Source organism: Bombina bombina, chromosome 4, assembly GCF_027579735.1.
Source record: "Bombina bombina isolate aBomBom1 chromosome 4, aBomBom1.pri, whole genome shotgun sequence".
Classification (NCBI taxonomy): domain Eukaryota; kingdom Metazoa; phylum Chordata; class Amphibia; order Anura; family Bombinatoridae; genus Bombina; species Bombina bombina.
This window is the reverse complement of record NC_069502.1, coordinates 1225023563-1225036697: the sequence shown is the minus strand read 5'-3', so window position 1 is coordinate 1225036697 and position 13135 is coordinate 1225023563. Positions and strand designations below refer to the sequence as shown.

General features: G+C 40.2%; 1 protein-coding gene across 1 annotated transcript in view; it reads right to left on the bottom strand.

Moving 5' to 3' along the window:
• XPO5 (exportin 5) overlaps positions 1 to 13135 on the bottom strand; it is a 630805-nt gene that overhangs the window by 541307 nt on the left and 76363 nt on the right. The gene's annotated exons all lie outside the window — the stretch shown is intronic.

The window sequence follows — 13135 nt, the reverse complement described above, 5'->3', positions numbered from 1 at the left end:
ACTCGCCACTGGTGAGCAACAACGTAACCGGTAACCAGGACGTCAGCGGAACCATCTGAAAAACAAAGGTAGTAACCAACTCACAAGTGCACTTGCAACACATAAAGAATCTAAACTAATCACTGACAGATTGTACCCCTCAACACTGGACTGCCAGTATATAACAGAATCTCCTACAGATTTGTTTGCTCACATTCAGAGCGCAAGTTTACCATCTCAATATAACGCTAAAATGGCAAATTTGGGAGCATACAGCCGAAACTAAAAAAGAAAAAAACTTGTAATTTTCAAACACTTATCGATCCAGACGAAGTGCATCCATTGCAATAGTAAACAAGACTATACCCGCACGCGTTCATCTTGCACAAATTTATAAGAAAGAGGTCCATCTTCTCGTTTTTTTAGCAATCTTTTTTAAAGAAATACTTTAAGAATTGCCAGTCTATATTGTCTGTGTAAAATAAATCACTATTGTGTGTGAAATATTTATCACTGTTATAATTTTCACGGACTGCAACAGCTGTATCAAATTATCATAAGTTAATTAGCTACAATTGCTACAAATACCTGCACAAACCATTTTTGTGTTAACTTTGATACTAGACTCATTGCAATCGAGTTATATCATGAGATATTCTTTTAGGTATTTTGTTTTTTTTAAAAACGTTTAACTGATTTTTATTTTGTTGTCACATTTGGTATATTCCACAATATATATTTCTCAAGGTTGGCCAACCTAGTTTGTGTCAATTTTTAAATATAGATTATATCTTTGCCATTTTTTACACAATTTTACATTATTTCTTAATAAATTCTGAAATCTTAAATTTATTTATTGCCTTTGACTCTTTCCTTATGAGGTATTAGCTCTGAGCGCTAAAAGTCTAAACACACATAAAATATATTCTGACACCCAGAGCCTAGAGGAAGCTCTAATAGACCTATTAGCATACCCTCACAGCGCATAGTTCATACACCTCCAACTATACATCTGGTACATCTGCCAGACATTTGTGTAACAAAATAGATAAGGCAGAGATCTGACCCTTTAGGGAACTTGTCGATAAACCCTTCTCCAAACCTTCTTGGAGAAAAGACAAAATACTGGGAATCCTAACTCTACTCCACGATTACCGCTTGGATTCACACCAATAGAGATATACGCCATATCTTAAGGTAAATCTTTTTAGTTACAGGTTTACACGCCTGAATTAAGGTCTCTATGACCGAATCAGAAAAACCCCGCTTGGATAGGATTAAGCGTTCAATCTCCAAGCAGTCAGCTTCAGAGAAGCTAGATTTGGGTGAAGGAAGGGTCCTTGAATGAGAAGGTCCTTCCTCAATGGAAGTTTCCAAGGTGGCAGGGATGACATGTCCACCAGATGGGCATATCAAATCCTGCGAGGCCACGCAGTAGCGATGAGGATCACTGATGCCTTCTCCTGTTTGATTCGAGCAATGACTCGAGGAAGAAGAGCAAACGGGGGAAATAGATATGCTAGGCTGAAGGACCAAGGAACTGCCAAAGCATCTATCAGTGCCGCCTGGAGATCCCTGGACCTGGACCCGTATCTCGGGAGCTTGGCATTCTGACGAGATGCCATGAGAGCCAACTCCGGCCGACCCCATTTAAGGACAGGATAATAGAGCATAAAAGTAATATTCGAACTAAAAATATTAAAGCCCCTGTAGCCCACCATTTCATTGAGAAGGGACACTCAATAGGACAGTTAAGGTTCCAAATAATTGAAAAAGTGTTAATGCCACGTAGGTTAGGAGATAGGGAGCTCTTATTGAAACAACGTGAATGTTTCTGGATTTGGAAATTAGATACAATGGAGCCTAAAGGGTTAAATATAGATTTGAATATGTGTGTGTTCTTATACATTGACTTCTGTATAAATCTGTACTTGGATCATTTTATATAGAGGATTCTATGTTTGATTGTATATATTTAGTAAAAAATGTTAACCTAAATTTGAAAATATTGAGAAATTGTATTGTGGTAAATTTAGGGTTAATGTAATTTTGGCCCTTTAGCGCCACCTAGTGATGGATAGGTATAAATAGAATCAAAGTTAGTATGCACTTAAGCATGACTAAGGTAGTAATACCGAAATGTTGCTGCATTTGTTGTTGTGTTAAACAAAAAACACTATCTGGTTTGCTGCTACTCTCTTTGGATTTTTTTTATTGATGATACAGAGCCTGGAGTGGAGCTCTGGAGTGGCTTGCAATGGGTCGCTGTGTGCTGGATTAAGGACTTTGTATTTTCGACCCCATTTGAGAATCAGGTTGGAGAACACTTCCGGAAGGAGTTCCCACTCTCCCGGATGAAAAGTCTGCCTGCTCAGAAAGTCTGCCTCCCAGTTGTCCACCCCTGGGATGTGGATCACTGACAGATGGCAAGAATGGACCTCCGCCCACCGGATTATTTTGGCTACCTCTGTCATCGCTAAGGAACTCCTCTCGTTCCTCCCTGATGATTGATGTAAGCCCCTGTCGTTATGTTGTCCGACTGGAATCTGATGAACTGGGCCGAAGCCAACTGAGGCCAGGCCAGGAGAGCATTGAAGATCGCTCTTAGTTCCAGGATGTTTATAGGAATAAGAGACTGTGACTGAGTCCATACTCCCTGAGCCTTTAGGGAGCCCCAGACTGCTCCCCATCCTAAAAGGCTGGCGTCCATTGTCACAATAACCCATGAAGGTCTGCAAAAGCATGTCCCCTGGGATAGATGATCCAGAGACAACCACCATTGAAGAGAGTCCCTCATCTCCTGTTCCAGGGATATTCAAGGAGACAAATCTGCATAATCTCCATTCCACTGCCTGAGCATGTTTAACTGCAGAGACCTGAGGTGAAACCGAGCAAACGGTAAGATGTCCATTGCCGCCACCATCAGTCCGATTGCTTCCATGCACTGAGCCACTGACAGCCGAGAACTGGACTGAAGGGCTCGACAGGTATCTAGAATCTTTGATTTTCTGACTTCTGTCAGAAAAATCCTCATAGATATAAAATCGATTAGAGTTCCCAAGAAAGTCACCCTTGTCTTCGGGATTAAGGAACTCTTTTCCAGATTTATCTTCCACCCGTGAATTCTCAGGAAGGATAGCACAATGTCGTATGGGACCTTGCTTGTTGACAAGATGGCGCCTGGATTAGAATATTGTCCAGGTAAGGCGCCAACGCAATGCCCCGCGGTCTTAGAACCGCCAGCAGAGACCCCACAACCTTTATAAATATTCTAGGTGCCGTGGCCAGACCGAAAGGAAGAGCCACGAACTGAAAGTGTTCATCCAGAAAGGCAATCCTTAGGAACTTGTGTTGATCTCTGTAGATAGGAACATGAAGATATGGATCCTTTAAATCCACTGTCATAAATTGACCCTCCTGGATCAAAGGAAGAATGGTACGAATAGTCTCCATCTTGAATGATGGAACTCTGAGAAACTTGTTTAGACCCTTGAGGTCTAGGATAAGTCTGAAAGTTCCCTCCTTTTTGGGAACTACAGATAGATTTGAATAAAAACCCTGCCCCTGTTCCTGAACAGGATTGGGAAAAATTATTCCCAGGGAGGAGAGGTCTCTTACACAATGTAAGAACGCCTCTCTTTTTATCTGGTCTGCAGATAATCTTGAAAGAAGAAATCTTCCTTGGGAGGAAAATTTTTGAACTCCAGTTTGTATCCCTGAGACACTATTTCTATAGCCCAGGGATCCTGAACGTCCCGCACCCAAGCCTGGGCAAAGAACGAAAGTCTGCCCCCGACCAGATCCGGTCCCGGATCGGGGGCAAGCCCTTCATGCTGACTTGGATTCAGCAGCAGGCTTCTTGGATAGCTTACCCTTGTTCCAAGACTGGCTGGGTCTCCAAGTAGGCTTAGATTGCAAATAGTTTCCTTCCTGTTTAGAGGAGGAAGAGAAGGAATTGCCCTTGAAATTACGAAAGGAACGAAAATTACTTTGTCGTCCATTCTGTTTACTTTTCTTATCTTGTGGAAGGAGATGACCCTTACCTCTCTCTTACCTCCCGTGATATCCGAGATGATTTCCTTCAGGCCAGGCGCAAACAAGGTCTTTCCCTTGTAAGGAATAGCTAGAAGCTTAGACTTAGATGATACATCCACAGACCAAGGTTTTAACCATAAGGCTCTGCGGGCAAGGATAGAGAACCCTGAACTCTTAGCTGCCAATTTAGTAATTTGCAGAGAAGCATCAGTAATAAAAAGCATTGGCTAATTTCAGAGCTTTAATCCTATCCTGGATCTCCTCTAAAGAAGTCTGTGTCTTAAGAGACTCGGACATAGCATCAAACCAATAAGCTGCCGTGCTGGTGACAGTAGCAATGCACGCAGCCAGCTGCAATAGCAGACCTTGGTGAACATAAATATTTTGAAGAAAACCCTCCAACTTCTTGTCCATGGGGTCTTTAAAAGCACAACTAACTTCAATAGGAATAGTAGTTCTTTTGGCCAAGGTGGAAATAGCCCCTTCCACCTTAGGAACCGTTTGCCACGCTTCCCTGACAGCGTCAGCTATAGGGAACATCTTCTTGAAAATAGGAGGAGAGAAGGGAATACCTGGTCTCTCCCATTCCTTAGAAACGATTTCCGAAGCTCGCTTAGGAACTGGAAAAACATCTGAGTAAGAAGGAACTTCGAAATATCTGTCCAATTTACTGGATTTCTCGGGGGGCAACCACTACTGTGGAATCACAGTTGTCTAAAGTAACCAAAACATCCCTGAGTAACAGGCGGAGGTGTTCTAGTTTAAACCTGAAAGAGACAACCTCTGAATCAGTCAAAGGTAAGGAACTCCTTGAGTCTGATATTTCACCTTCCGGTAGAACCTCTATACCCTCCATCTCAGTTCCCTGAGAGGGTACATCCGAGATTGCCACCATAGCATCAGAAACCTCACTGACCACATGGTTGTCTTTCCTCTTACGTTTACCTTGCAGCATAGGAAAAGCAGACAACGCATCCGAAATTGTGGAAGACATAAGAGCAGCTATGTCTTTTAACGTAACTCCAGCAGGTGCTAGAGTGGAAGTACAGGGCACTGCTTGTGCGGGCGTTAAAGATTGGGACGCTTGGGGAGAAAGCTGCGGCATACTCTGAATCTCATCATTCTCCTGAGAAGCATCCACTTTTGAAAATTTTGATCATGAAATTTTTGTTTCTCTATAGCTTAAAGCCCTCTCAATACATGAGGGACAAAAAGGAACAGCTCATTCAACATTGGCATCCAAAAACATGGCGCAAGTAACATTCTGTACAGCTTCTAAATCCATATTAGAGAAAAAACAGACAACAATGTAATTCAGAAAAATAAAATAAATATTTTTGATTACCAAAAAATTGTTACTGGCCCTTTAAATTTTAAAACAGAACTTTTTTTACTGCATGTGAATACTTATAAATCCTGAATGTATAACAGGATACTGTGACTTTAAATACTAAATGCAACTATTTTCCTGTCTTAAAGGGACATGAAACCCAAACATTTTCTTTCATGATTCAGATAGAGAGTACAATTTTAAACAACTTTCCAATTTACTACTTTTATTTAATTTGCTTCCTTCCCTTTTTATCCTTTGCTGAAATGTTATCTAGAAAAGCTCAGGAGCATCAAATAACCTAGTTTCTAGCTGCTGATTGGTTGCTGCATATTTATACCGATTGTCATTGGCTCATCCATTTGTTAAGTTTGAAACCAGTAGTGCATTTCTGCTCCTTTAACAAATGATACCAAGAGAATGAAACAAATTAGATAATAGAAGTAAATTAGAAAGTTGTTTAAAATTGTATTCTCCATCTAAAGAATGAAATTTTTTTTTGGCTTTCATGTCCCTTTAAGCAAAAACGTATCACATTTATGAAAAAAAAAAAAAAGATAATTTATGTAAGAACTTACCTGATAAATTCATTTCTTTCATATTAGCAAGAGTCCATGAGCTAGTGACGTATGGGATATACATTCCTACCAGGAGGGGCAAAGTTTCCCAAACCTCAAAATGCCTATAAATACACCCCTCACCACACCCACAAATCAGTTTAACGAATAGCCAAGAAGTGGGGTGATAAGAAAAAAGTGTGAAGCATAAAAATAAGGAATTGGAATAATTGTGCTTTATACAAAAAAAAAAAAAAATCATACCCACCACAAAAAAAGGGTGGGCCTCATGGACTCTTGCTAATATGAAAGAAATGAATTTATCAGGTAAGTTCTTACATAAATTATGTTTTCTTTCATGTAATTAGCTAGAGTCCATGAGCTAGTGACGTATGGGATAATGAATACCCAAGATGTGGAACTTCCACGCAAGAGTCACTAGAGAGGGAGGGATAAAATAAAGACAGCCAATTCCGCTGAAAAAATAATTCACACCCCAAAATAAGTTTTAATCTTATAATGAAAAAAACTGATATTATAAGCAGAAGAATCAAACTGAAACAGGTGCCTCAAGCACTTTTCTACCAAAAACTGCTTCAGAAGAAGAAAACACATCAAAATGGTAGAATTTAGTAAAAGTATGCAAAGAAGACCAAGTTGCTGCTTTGCAAATCTGATCAACCGAAGCTTCATTCCTAAACGCCCAGGAAGTAGAAACTGACCTAGTAGAATGAGCTGTAATCCTTTGAGGTGGAGTTTTACTCGACTCGACATAAGCATGATGAATCAAAGACTTTAACCAAGACGCCAAAGAAATGGCGGAGGCCTTCTGACCTTTTCTGGACCCAGAAAAGATAACAAATAGACTAGAAGTCTTTCTAAAATCTTTAGTAGCTTCAACATAATATTTCAAAGCTCTTACTACATCCAAAGAATGTAAAGATCTCTCCTTTGAATTCTTAGGATTAGGACACAATGAAGGAACAACAATTTCTCTACTAATGTTGTTAGAATTCACAACTTTAGGAAAAAATTTAAATGAAGTCCGCAACACCGCCTTATCCTGATGAAAAATCAGAAAAGGAGATTCACAAGAAAGAGCAGATAACTCTGAAACTCATCTAGCAGAAGAGATGGCCAAAAGGAACAACACTTTCCAAGAAAGTAATTTAATATCCAAAGAATGCATAGGTTCAAACGGAGGAGCTTCTAAAGCCCCCAGAACCAAATTCAAACTCCAAGGAGGAGAGATTGACTTAATGACAGGTTTTATACGAACCAAAGCCTGTACAAAACAATGAATATCAGGAAGATTAGCAATCTTTCTGTGAAACAGCACAGAAAGAGCAGAAATTTGTCATTTCAAAGAACTTGCAGACAAACCTTTATCCAGACCATCCTGAAGAAATTGTAAAATTCTAGGAATTCTAAAAGAATGCCAGGAAAATTGATGAGAAGAGCACTAAGAAATGTAAGTCTTCCAGACTCGATAACATATCTTCCTAGACACAGATTTTCGAGCCTGTAACATAGTATTAATTACGGAGTCAGAGAAACCTCTATGACTGAGAATCATGAGTTCAATCTCCATACCTTCAAATTTAATGATTTGAGATCCTGATGGAAAAAAGGACCTTGCGATAGAAGGTCTGGTCTTAATGGAAGAGTCCAAGGTTGGCAAGTAGCCACCCGGACAAGATCCGCATACCAAAACCTGTGAGGCCATGCTGGAGCCACCAGCAGAACAAACTAACTCTCTTTTAGAATCTTGGAGATCACTCTTGGAAGAAGAACTAGGGGCGGAAAGATATAGGCAGGATGATACTTCCAAGGAAGTGACAATGCATCCACTGCCTCCGCCTGAGGATCCCTGGATCTGGACAGATACCTGGGAAGTTTCTTGTTTAGATGAGAGATCTATTTCTGGAAGTCCCCAGATTTGAATAATCTGAAGAAATACCTCTGGGTGAAGAGACCATTCGCCCGGATGTAACGTCTGGCGACTGAGATAATCCGCTTCCCAATTGTCTATACCTGGGATGTGAGCCTCAGAAATTAGACAGGAGCTTGATTCCGCCCAAGCAAGTATCCGAGATACTTCTTTCATAGCCAGAGGACTGTGAGACCCCCTTGATAATTGACATATGCCACGGTTGTGACATTGTCCGTCTGAAAACAAATTAACGATTCTCTCTTCAGAAGAGGCCACGACTGAAGAGCTCTGAAAATCGCACGGAGTTCCAAAATGTTGATTGGTAATCTCGCCTCCTGAGATTCCCAAACCCCTTGCGCTGTCAGAGACCCCCATACAGCTCCCCAACCTGTCAGACTCGCATCTGTTGAGATCACAGTCCAGGTTGGAAGAACAAAAGAAGCCCCTTGAACTAAACGATGGTGATCTGTCCACCACGTCGGAGAGTGTCGTACAATCGGATTTAAAGATATTAACTGTGATATCTTTGTATAATCCCTGCACCACTGGTTCAGCATACAAAGCTGAAGAGGTCGCATGTGAAAACGAGCAAAGGGGATCGCGTCCGATGCAGCAGTCATAAGACCTAGAATTTCCATGCATAAGGCTACCGAAGGGAATGATTGAGACTGAAGGTTTCGACAAGCTGAAACCAATTTCAGACGTCTCTTGTCCGTCAGAGACAAAGTCATGGACACTGAATCTATTTGGAAACCTAAAAAGGTTACCCTTGTCTGAGGAATCAATGAACTCTTTGGTAAATTGATCCTCCAACCATGTTCTTGAAGAAATGACACAAGTCGATTCGTATGAAATTCTGCTAAATGTGAAGACTGAGCAAGTACCAAGATATCGTCCAAATAAGGAAATACCACAATACCCTGTTCTCTGATTACAGATAGAAGGGCACCGAGAACCTTTGAAAAAATCCTTGGAGCTGTTGCTAGGCCGAACGGCAGAGCCACAAACTGGTAATGCTTGTCTAGAAAAGAGAATCTCAGAAACTGATAGTGATCTGGATGAATGGGAATATGCAGATATGCATCCTGTAAATCTATTGTGGACATATAATGCCCTTGCTGAACAAAAGGCAGAATAGTCCTTATAGTTACCATTTTGAATGTTGGTATTCTTACATAACGATTCAATATTTTTAGATCCAGAACTGGTCTGAAGGAATTCTCCTTCTTTGGTACAATGAATAGATTGGAGTAAAACCCCAGACCCTGTTCCAGAACTGGAACTGGCACAATTACTCCAGCCAACTCTAGATCTGAAACACATTTCAGAAATGCTTGAGCCTTCACTGGGTTTATTGGAATGCGAGAAAGAAAAAATCTTCTTGCAGGAGGCATTACCTTGAAACCTATTCTGTACCCTTGTGAAACAATGTTTTGAATCCAAAGACTGTGAATCGAATTGATCCAAATGTCTTTGAAAAATCGTAATCTGCCACCTACCAGCTGTGCTCGAATGAGGGCCGCACCTTCATGTGGATTTGGGAGCTGGCTTTTGCTTTCTGAAAGGCTTGGATTTATTCCAGACTGGAGATGGTTTCCAAACCGAAACTGTTCCTTTAGGGGAAGGATCAGGCTTCTGTTCCTTATTCTGACGAAAGGAACGAAAACGATTAGCAGCCCTATATTTACCTTTAGATTTTTTATCCTGAGGTAAAAAAGTTCCTTTCCCCCCAGTAACAGTTGAAATAATAGAATCCAACTGGGAACCAAACTATTTATTACCTTGGAAAGAAAGGGAAAGCAAAGTTGACTTAGAAGACATATCTGCATTCCAAGTTTTAAGCCATAAAGCTCTTCTAGCTAAAATAGCTAAAGACATATACCTGACATCAACTCTAATGATATCAAAGATGGCATCACAAATAAAGTTATTAGCATGTTGAAGAAGTTTAACAATACTATGAGTATTATGATCTGCCAAAGCCTCCAACCAAAAAGTGGAAGCTGCCGCAACATCAGCCAAAGAAATAGCAGGCCTAAGAAGATTACCTGAACATAAATAAGCTTTCCTTAGAAAGGAATCAATTTTCCTATCTAAAGGATCCTTAAAGGAAGTACTATCTGCCGTAGGAATAGTAGTACGTTTAGCGAGAGTAGAGATGGCCCCATCAACTTTAGGGATTTTGTCCCAAAACTCTAATCTGTCAGATAGCACAGGATACAATTTCTTAAACCTTTTAGAAGGAGTAAATGAATTACCCAGATTATTCCATTCCCTTGAAATTACTTCAGAAAAAGCATCAGGGACAGGAAAAACTTCCGGAATAACTGTAGGAGGTTTAAAAACCGAATTTAAACGCTTAGTAGATTTAGTATCAAGAGGACTAGATTCCTCCATCTCTAATGCGATTAAAACTTCTTTAAGTAAAGAACGAATAAATTCCATTTTAAATAAATATGAAGATTTATCAGTGTCAATATCTGAGACAGAATCCTCTGAACCAGAAAAATCATCATCAGAAACCGACAAATCAGAATGATGATGTTCATTTAAAAATTCATCTGAAAAATGTGAACTTTTAAAAGACCTTTTACGTTTACTGGAAGGAGGAATAACAGACATAGCCTTCCTAATAGATTTAGAAACAAAATCTCTTATATTAACAGGAACATCCTGAGTATTAGATGTTGATGGAACAGCAACAGGTAATGGAATATTACTAATGGAAATACTATCTGCATTAGCAAGCTTATCATGACATTCATCACAAATTACAGCCGGAGGGACAGTTACCACAAGTTAACAGCAGATACACTTAACTTTGGTAGAACCAGCATCAGGCAGTGTTTTTCCAGAAGTAGCTTCTGATCCAGGGTCAATCTGAGACATCTTGCAATATGTAAGAGAAAAAACAACATATAAAGCAAAATCTATCAAATTCCTTAAAAGGCAGTTTCAGGAATGGGAAAAAATGCCAATGAACAAGCCTCTAACAACCAGAAGCAAATGAAAAATGAGACTTAAATAATGAGAGAAAAAAGGTGGAGACAATAATGACGCCCACATTTTTTTGGTGCCAAAAAAGCCGCCCACATTATTGGCGCCAAGAATGACGCCACATCCGGTGACGCCGACATTTTTGGCGCAAAACGTAAAAAAAAAATGACGCAAACACGAACAACTTCCGGCGACAAGTATGACGCCGGAAATGACAAAGAAATTTTTTGAGCCAAAAAAGTCAGCACCAAGAATGACTTAACAGCCCACAGGGAAAAAAGTCAATTTTTAAGGTAAGAAAAATGTTTTATTCATATGCATTATCCCAAATAATGAAACTGACTGTCTGAAATAAGGAATATTGATCATCCTGAATCAAGGCAAATAAATGTTTAAACACATATATTTAGAACTTTTATATAAAGTGCCCAACCATAGCTTAGAGTGTCACACAGAAAATAAGGCTTACTTACCCCAGGACACTCATCTACATGTAGTAGAAAGCCAAACCAGTACTGAAACGAGAATCAGTAGAGGTAATGGTATATAAGAGTATATCGTCGATCTGAAAAGGGAGGTAAGAGATGAATCTCTACGACCGATAACAGAGAACCTATGAAATAGATCCCGTAGAAGGAGACCATTGAATTCAAATAGGCAATACTCTCCTCACATCCCTCTGACATTCACTGCACGCTGAGAGGAAAACCGGGCTCCAGCCTGCTGTGAAGCGCATATCAACGTAGAATCTAGCACAAACTTACTTCACCACCTCCACGGGAGGCAAAGTTTGTAAAACTGATTTGTGGGTGTGGTGAGGGGTGTATTTATAGGCATTTTGAGGTTTGGGAAACTTTGCCCCTCCTGGTAGGAATGTATATCCCATACGTCACAAGCTCATGGACTCTTGCTAATTACATGAAAGAAAACGTTTTTTCCCCACAATCAGACACATCTACGCCTCAGCAGCTCTGCTGAGGCGTGATGCAGAAGATCAGGTTTCAGAGCGCTAACAACCGCTTGCTTTCATTGAAAAAACATGCGGTTCTAGAGCAATGTGCAACGTCACCGTCCTGCAAGAGTAGCAGCAGAGATGTCCCACAGATAAAACCGGAACGTTTCCGGAGGGAATACAATATGAAACTGCGCAGCATCCTCTAAGTAAGTCTGAAGCGTGCAAAATGAAAGTCCCGCTCATCGTGGGCGGTAACATCTACACAGCCCGACCGGCTTACTTTTAATAAAAAGAGCCGATAGAGACCAGCTTTACTCCCAGCCCCAGTGCCTGTACAAAAGCTGTCACACAGAAAAAACCTCCATACACAGAGAGCCTTATGTCCCATGTCCAAGGCTCCATTTGCCTTATGAGTAATAAATGAATAAGTGCAGTGTCCCCTTTTCCTCTGAGTCTTTTGTTATTGTGTCCAAGAATAAAAAAGTCTGCACTTACCTTAAAGGAACATGAAACCCAATTTTTTTCTTTTGCTATTTAGATAGAGCATGTCATTTTAAACAACTTTCTAATTCACTTCTATTATCTAATTTGCTTAATTCTCTTGATATAATTTCCTGAAAAGCATATCTAGATAGGCTCAGTAGCTGATGATTGGTTACTGCACATAGATGCCTTGTGTGATTGGCTCACCCATGTGCATTGCTATTTCTTCAACAAAGGATATCTAAAGAATTAAGCAAATTAGATAATAGAAGTAAATTGTAATGTTGTTTAAAATTGTATTCTCTACCTGAATCATGAAAGAAAAATGTTGGGTTTAGTGTCCCTTTAATGCTGTCCGACAGCAGGACAGCCCAACAATAAGGCCTGAGTTAGAGTTTGCTTAGGCCATCAGGATAAGGGCAGCATAAATGTATGGGAGGCGCAGTGAGAATTATGTCCCACCAGTTCCCATTGCTCTAAAGCCACCAAGAGCTCTACTGAAGAGACTGATATGGACTACGGCTACACACTAGAACAAAGCAGCACCATCTTGCACTACTTTAAAAATAATAAACTCTTGATTGAAGAATCTATACTAACACCTCACTTTACCTCTTCCTATCACTAACGTAGGCAAAGAGAAAGATTGGAGTGGGAGGGAAGGGAGGAGCTATTTAACAGCTCTGCTGTGGTGCTCTTTGCCTCCTCCTCCTGACCAGGAGGTGTAAATCCCACAAGTAAGGATGAAGATCCGTGGACTCATCGTGTCTTTAAAAAGAAAATGTGACACACAGTTTTCTTTATATGCTGCAATAAACCAACATAGAAGAAAGAATTACACAGACATTGATATGATCCGATATCTC